The sequence below is a fragment of the Brachyhypopomus gauderio genome, unplaced genomic scaffold (genome assembly GCF_052324685.1).
Source record: "Brachyhypopomus gauderio isolate BG-103 unplaced genomic scaffold, BGAUD_0.2 sc270, whole genome shotgun sequence".
Lineage (NCBI taxonomy): Eukaryota > Metazoa > Chordata > Actinopteri > Gymnotiformes > Hypopomidae > Brachyhypopomus > Brachyhypopomus gauderio.
Genome location: NW_027507091.1, coordinates 107,501 through 114,777, shown reverse-complemented (window position 1 = coordinate 114,777; position 7,277 = coordinate 107,501).

Here is a 7,277-nt window from a genome sequence, read left to right as displayed (position 1 = left end):
CATGTACACTTTAATCGGATAAAGTGTGTGACATTACATGCTTTCATGCATGGAGCCTTTCTGACATCCACAGAGAGGCCCCTCATCCTCTCTCATAAGCCCAAGAGTGTCATTTAGTCGGATAAATTGTGTGGCATTACATGCCTTTATTCCTGGATCCTTCCTCACATCCAGAGAGAGGCATACCAACCTACTCTCATAAGCCCAAAAGTGCACTTTATTCGGATAAAGTGTGCAAAATTCCATGCATGGATCATTTGTGAGATCCATAAAGAGGCCTCTCAAATCCTCTAAAATGCCCAGGGAGTGACCTTTGGTCGGGCAAAGCGTGCGCCATAATCCTTGTCTTCATTTATGGTATACCATATATGTGGCTTTCAGAAGACCCTCTCCCCTATATACCTGATGGTAGGTGTTTGCATATCACCCATTCATAAAATCATCCAGACAGGGGGAATGAGATGCATGTCCGTCTGGGTGCACATTCGGCGGGCACTGTCAGAGGATCGAGGCCTCTGGATGATCCACCCCTTGGTCAAAATTGGAACATAGTGCGATTTTTGAACACAAAATCATACGTATGGTATAACATTTTTATCGACATAGAATTATTTTCGCCGAAAACTGACGCCTATGGTATACCAAATGAAGCGACATAGAATATTTTCCACTTGAAAACTTCGTGCTGCTGGTATATTTATGGACTTTGTGCATATTCTGAAGATTACTACTTGTATATGGTCTAACTCAGGAAGGGAAATAGACTAATTTCCAACAAAAACCTCATGCTACTGGTAAATTTAAGGACTCTGTGCATTGCCTGAAGATTACTACTTGTATAAGGTATAACTCAGGAAGGGAAATAGACTAATTTCCAACAAAAACCTCATGCTACTGGTAAATTTAAGGACTCTGTGCATTGCCTGAAGATTACTACTTGTATATGGTCTAACTCAGGAAGGGAAATAGACTAATTTCCAACAAAAACCTCATGCTACTGGTATATTTAAGGACTCTGTGCATTGCCTGATATGACACTTCAGAGTCAATTTACACCTATTTCTAAGCAAGATAGAAAAAAAAACTGACAATTTTTCTTGATCCTGGGGATGTACCCGAGCTAAAGAGCATGTTTTTCGGACACTTTTATGCTTTTTTCCCTTAAAGCCACCACCTGGCAATGTTATAGCATTGGACTCTGTGCATTTCCTGAAGAAAATATCTTGTGTATGGTCTAACAAAGTAAGGGACATAGACTAATTCACTCATAAAACTCCATGCTTCTGGTATATTTATGGACTTTGTGCAAATTCTGACTTGAAAACCTCCACATGATGTTGGTATAATAACTTTACCTCATGCCCAGATGAGTGCACCTTCATTGGACACTCCAAGTGGACAGATGTGTCTGGAGGAGCCACCCAGTGGCAAATGCGTATGGTATAACAGAAAAAATGGACTTAGTGCATTTTCTGATCAGACACTTCAGACTGGATTTACACCTATTTCTAAGCAAGATAGAGAAAAAAACTGACAATTTTTCTTGATCCTGGTGATGTACCTGAGCTAAAGAGCATGTTTTTCGGACACTTTTATGCTTTTTTCACTAAAAGCCACCACCTGCTACTGGTATATTTAAGGACTCTGTGCATAATCTGAATACTACTTGCATATGGTATAACTCAGGAAGGGAAATAGACTAATTTCCAACAAAAACCTCATGCTACTGGTAAATTTAAGGACTCTGTGCATTGCCTGAAGAATACTACTTGTATAAGGTATAACTCAGGAAGGGAAATAGACTAATTTCCAACAAAAACCTCATGCTACTGGTATATTTAAGGACTCTGTGCATTGCCTGATATGACACTTCAGAGTCAATTTACACCTATTTCTAAGCAAGATAGAAAAAAAAACTGACAATTTTTCTTGATCCTGGGGATGTACCCGAGCTAAAGAGCATGTTTTTTGGACACTTTTATGCTTTTTTCACTAAAAGCCACCACCTGGCAATGTTATAGCATTGGACTCTGTGCATTTCCTGAAGAAAATATCTTGTGTATGGTCTAACAAAGTAAGGGACATAGACTAATTCACTCATAAAACTCCATGCTTCTGGTATATTTATGGACTTTGTGCAAATTCTGACTTGAAAACCTCCACATGATGTTGGTATAATAACTTTACCTCATGCCCAGATGAGTGCACCTTCATCGGACACTTCAACTAGGCTGAGGTGTCTGGAGGAGCCACCCAGTGGCACGTACATATGGTATAACAGAAAAAAAACGATGGAGTACCGGTGACATCTTGTGGACTTTAAGAGTCAATGCGCCTTCCAAATAAGATTAAACTGTGCACTTTTTTTCTAACAGCATTTAACCATGGTATAATTTAAACTAAACTCTCCTCTTTTATTCTAAGTTCATTTGGCCATGGTATATTTTATTTAAAATGGCCTTTTTTACTCAAAGTGTCTTTTCTACTGGTATATTTTATTTAAAATGGCCTTTTTTACTCAAAGTGTCTTTTCTACTGGTATATTTTATTTTAAATGGCCTTTTTTACTCAAAGTGTCTTTTCTACTGGTATATTTCATTTAATCTGTCAGGGCTGGCTCGGATTCCACACCATCTACCTCCACCAGGGGCACCCGAGTCAGCCCTAGACTACATCCACGCAATCAGCAATGATTGGTCTCACCTGTTGCTGATTCTTTTCAATTATGCCGGTACGTTCTCAGCCCACGCAATCAGCAATGATTGGTCTCACCTGTTGCTGATTCTTTTCAATTATGCCGGTACGTTCTCAGCCCCCGCAATCAGCAATGATTGGTCTCACCTGTTGCCATGGCTTTTTAAGGAAGCTTTTGGAGACAGATCATTGCTGATTCTTTTCGGTTATGTTCATTTAAAAAGGCCTCTATTTTACTCTAAGAGTCTATGCTGCTGGTATATTTCATTTAAAAAGGCCTCTTTTTTATTCTAAGTGTCTATGCTGCTGGTATATTTTATTTAAAAAGGCCTCTTTTTTATTCTAAGTGTCTATGCTGCTGGTATATTTCATTTAAAAAGGCCTCTTTTTTATTCTAAGTGTCTATGCCTCTGGTATATTTTATTAAAAAAGGCCTCTTTTTTATTCTAAGAGTCTATGCTACTGGTATATTTTATTTAAAAAGGCCTCTTTTTTTATTCTAAGTGTCTATGCTGCTGGTATATTTCATTTAAAAAGGCCTCTATTTTAGTCTAAGTGTCTATGCCTCTGGTATATTTAATTTAAAAAGGCCTCTTTTTTATTCTAAGTGTCTATGCTGCTGGTATATTTTATTTAAAAAGGCCTCTATTTTACTCTAAGAGTCTATGCTGCTGGTATATTTCATTTAAAAAGGCCTCTTTTTTATTCTAAGTGTCTATGCTGCTGGTATATTTTATTTAAAAAGGCCTCTTTTTATTCTAAGTGTCTATGCTGCTGGTATATTTTATTTAAAAAGGCCTCTTTTTTATTCTAAGTGTCTATGCTGCTGGTATATTTCATTTAAAAAGGCCTCTATTTTAGTCTAAGTGTCTATGCCTCTGGTATATTTTATTAAAAAAGGCCTCTATTTTATTCTAAGAGTCTATGCTACTGGTATATTTTATTTAAAAAGGCCTCTATTTTAGTCTAAGTGTCTATGCTGCTGGTATATTTAATTTAAAAAGGCCTCTATTTTACTCTAAGAGTCTATGCTGCTGGTATATTTCATTTAAAAAGGCCTCTTTTTTATTCTAAGTGTCTATGCTGCTGGTATATTTTATTTAAAAAGGCCTCTTTTTTATTCTAAGTGTCTATGCTGCTGGTATATTTCATTTAAAAAGGCCTCTATTTTAGTCTAAGTGTCTATGCCTCTGGTATATTTTATTAAAAAAGGCCTCTATTTTATTCTAAGAGTCTATGCTACTGGTATATTTTATTTAAAAAGGCCTCTATTTTAGTCTAAGTGTCTATGCCTCTGGTATATTTAATTTAAAAAGGCCTCTATTTTAGTCTAAGTGTCTATGCCTCTGGTATATTTAATTTAAAAAGGCCTCTTTTTTATTCTAAGTGTCTATGCTGCTGGTATATCCTCGGACTTTGAAATATTTCAACCTCGCCTAACCCTCAATTAGCGCCGGTTGCCGAAATACTTGCACATTGCAACTTTGGAGACTCTTGCAGAAAGACAATTTGAAATCTGCAATGTGATATTTGAAAGCTGCAATGCCGACCAAAGTGTACTCTGAAACCCACTACACACAGTAGGCTTATAGGCCAACCAATTATGGGACTTTGTCATTTAAATTAAAATTATTTAGGACATCCAGAGGGGGCATTTCATTCATAATTCATGCCCAAGGAATGTGAACTCTGACCCCGCTACACACAGCAGGCTTATAGGCATGGGTCTTTTTTAAACACCCAGAAATCTTTATTCTGTATAAAACAGTTACCCAATAAAAGCCTACTATGACCCCGCAACACACAGCAGGCTTATAGGCCTGAATTTAATTCCTCCAGAAACATATGGTATACAGCTTTAAGGAGGAAAATAATTACTACGGTGGAGTAATGCTGCCATCTTTTGGACTTTAAATGCCGGTGCGCCCTGCACATTTGAATGCAAAATGCTGGGTCTTTTTTTAACCTCCATAAATTAGTAAAATGTATAAAATAGTTACCCTATTTAAGCACACTCTGAGCCCGCCACACACAGTAGGATGAGACACATGGATGATTTAATACATCCAGAAAATCCTTATTCTGTATTAAATACATTGCCTAAGAATGTGCACTAAGAGCCGGCCACACACAGTAGGATGAGAGCCCTGGATGATTTAATACATCCAGAAAATCATCATTCTGTATTAAATACATAGCCTAAGAATGTGCACTAAGAGCCGGCCACACACAGTAGGATGAGAGCCCTGGATGATTTAATACATCCACAAAATCATTATTCTGTATAAAATACATTGCCTAAAAAGGTGCACTAAGAGCCAGCCACACACAGTAGGATGAGAGCCCTGGATGATTTAAAACATCCAGAAAATCATCATTCTGTATAAAATACATTGCCTAAGAATGTGCACTAAGAGCCGGCCACACACAGTAGGATGAGAGCCCTGGATGATTTAATACATCCAGAAAATCCTTATTCTGTATTAAATACATAGCCTAAGAATGTGCACTAAAAGCCAGCCACACACAGCAGGCTTATAGGCCTGAATTTAATTCCTCCAGAAACATATGGTATACAGCTTTAAGGAGGAAAATAATTACTATGGTGGAGTAATGCTGCCATCTTTTGGACTTTAAACGCCGGTGCGCCCTGCACATTTGAATGCAAAATGCTGGGTCTTTTTTTTCCTCCAGAAATTAGTAAAATGTTTAAAATAGTTACCCCACTTTAGGCATACTCTGAGCCCGCCACACACAGTAGGATGAGACACATGGATGATTTAATACATCCAGAAATTAGTAAAATGTTTAAAATAGTTACCCCACTTTAGGCATACTCTGAGCCCGCCACACACAGTAGGATGAGACACATGGATGATTTAATACATCCAGAAATTAGTAAAATGTTTAAAATAGTTACCCCACTTTAGGCATACTCTGAGCCCGCCACACACAGTAGGATGAGACACATGGATGATTTAATACATCCAGAAATTAGTAAAATGTTTAAAATAGTTACCCCACTTTAGGCATACTCTGAGCCCGCCACACACAGTAGGATGAGACACATGGATGATTTAATACATCCAGAAATTAGTAAAATGTTTAAAATAGTTACCCCACTTTAGGCATACTCTGAGCCCGCCACACACAGTAGGATGAGACACATGGATGATTTAATACATCCAGAAATTAGTAAAATGTTTAAAATAGTTACCCCACTTTAGGCATACTCTGAGCCCGCCACACACAGTAGGATGAGACACATGGATGATTTAATACATCCATAAAATCCTTATTCTGTATTAAATTAGTCCCCTAAGAATGTGCACTAAGAGCCGGCCACACACAGTAAGATTAGAGCCCTGGATGATTTAATACATCCATAAAATCCCTATTCTGTATTTAAATACATAGCCTAAGAATGTGCACTAAGAGCCCGCCAGACACAGTAGGATGAGACACATGGATGATTTAATACATCCATAAAATCATTATTCTGTATTAAATTAGTCCCCTAAGAATGTGCACTAAGAGCCGGCCACACACAGTAGGATAATAGGCCTGGGTCTTTTTTTTAACCTCCATAAATTAGTAAAATGGTTAAAATAGTTACCCCAATTTAAGCATACTCTGAGCCCGCCACACAAAGCAGGATTATAGCCCTGGGTCATTTAAAACATCCAGAAAACCCACTTTTAAATTATAGGCGCACCGACATATTTTACCCAAAAGATGGCAGCATTACTCCACCGTTTTCCTTTTTTTTCCCCATTCAAAATTATTACTGAGCTCCACAAACTGCCTTTTCTGTTTAAAATCTGTCCCCAAGCTATCTGATCCTTTGCCCGGCCACACAAAGCAGGCTTATAGGCCTGGTTGATTAAAAGTGGGACTTTGTCATTTAAATGAAAATTATTTTTGACATCCAGAGGAGGCATTTCATTCATTAATTCATGCCGACCAAAGTGAACTCTGAGCCCGCTACACAATGTAGGCTTATAGGCCTGGTTGATTGATTATGGGACTTTGTCTTTTAAATGAAAATTATTTTAGACATCCAGAGGAGGCATTTAATTCATTAATTCATGCTGACCAAAGTGTTCTTTGACCCCGCTACACACTGTAGGCTTATAGGCCTGGTTGATTAAAAGTGGGACTTTGTCTTTTAAATGAAAACTATTTTAGACATCCAGAGGAGGCATTTCATTCATTAATTCATGCCGACCAAAGTGAACTCTGAGCCCGCTACACAATGTAGGCTTATAGGCCAGGTTGATTAAAAGTGGGACTTTGTCATTTAAATGAAAATTATTTCAGACATCCAGAGGAGGCATTTCATTCATTAATTCATGCCGACCAAAGTGAACTCTGAGCCCGCTACACACAGCAGGATGATAGCCCTGGGTCTTTTAAAACATCCAGAAAACCCACTTTTAAATTATAGGCGCACCGACATTTTTTACCCAAAAGATGGCAGCATTACTCCACCGTTTTCCTTTTTTCTCCCCATTCAAAATTATGTCTTTGCTCCACAAACTGCCTTTTCTGTTTAAATCTGGCCCCAAGCTATCTGATCCTTT